Genomic DNA, 1,250 nt, shown 5'->3' with positions numbered 1-1,250 from the left:
AATAGGCGGGAGAAGCCTGCGCGTATAAACGGAGATATATATCCAATTGCAACGAAGGAACGTGCCAAAGATCGAGAACAATGGCAGAAATGCTAGTAACGTGCACTTCGGGACCAACGCATCACCGGAAGACAACCGCCAAACATCGAAAGAGTCGCGATGCTCCGCAACCTACGTGCAAAGCGGTCGCACACCGGGTAAGGGAGTGAGAGCCCCAAACATAGCTGGGCGAGGCGCTCACTCCGCTCTTTAATATCTCGTTAATACCGCCAAGGAAATGGCACAAGCACACACACACAAGCATCCTCGGAAGAGGACAGTTCGAGTGACAGGTCAAATCCAAGAGTTCCGAAGACTACCTCCAGGAACAATCGGGAACAAGACCGATTACAAGTCGTCGAGTCTGTTACTGGGCGAACACGAGATGCGCACAGGAAATCGATCAGCCCTCACAATGGCCCAAGGCCAGAGATCGGACTGCTACGATTTACCCCAACAATCATCGTGCCACTCTTCGCAGAGAGGTGATAGACGCCAACGAGCCCGCGCATAGCAATCGAGGTGTAAAAAGGGCGTTGAAGGCAGGAAGCCTGGACGAAAGAGGCTACGAGGTCACCTCGAAGCGGTCTAAGAATCGGGCGCACTTGGGGCGACTACCAGTGCCAACCCCTTATCCCGCGGTGCGTCCGACACACAGAAATTTCCAAGGCGGCCAAGGAGCCTCCCCGCATAGCAATCGGGGTGTGAGGTTACGGATGCAGCATTGATAGCAATCGAGGTGTGAGGCGAAGGATGCAGAAGTGAGAGCCGAGGGATGTAGCAGAGATAGCAATCGGGGTGTGTGATGCAGAAGAGATAGCAATCGAGGTGTGCGGTGGGAAGGGCCCAGCAGCCAGAATGCATGAAGCGACGGATGAAGCAGTGATGACAACCGGGCTGTGAGGAGAGGAGGGATGCAGCCAAGAAAGCAATCAGGGCTCGAGGCAAGGGATGCATCAAGGATAGCAATCATGTTGTGAGGCGAGATTCCAAAGGCTAAACGTGAGAGGCTGCAGGGTCGACTCAGAGAGGTCTATGCATGTGAGAGGCTGAAAGCAAGGTCGACTCGGAGCGGTCTATGCATCGGGCGCGCTTGGGGCGACTACCAGTGCCAACCCCTTATCCCGCGACGCGTCCGACAAAGAGAACGTTCCAAGGCGGCAGAGGAGGTTACCAGCCGAAGGATGCAGTAGCAATAACAGGTATAGTTC

Source organism: Cryptomeria japonica, unplaced genomic scaffold (genome assembly GCF_030272615.1).
Source record: "Cryptomeria japonica unplaced genomic scaffold, Sugi_1.0 HiC_scaffold_52, whole genome shotgun sequence".
Classification (NCBI taxonomy): Eukaryota; Viridiplantae; Streptophyta; class Pinopsida; order Cupressales; family Cupressaceae; genus Cryptomeria; species Cryptomeria japonica.
This window is presented reverse-complemented; position numbering follows the sequence as displayed.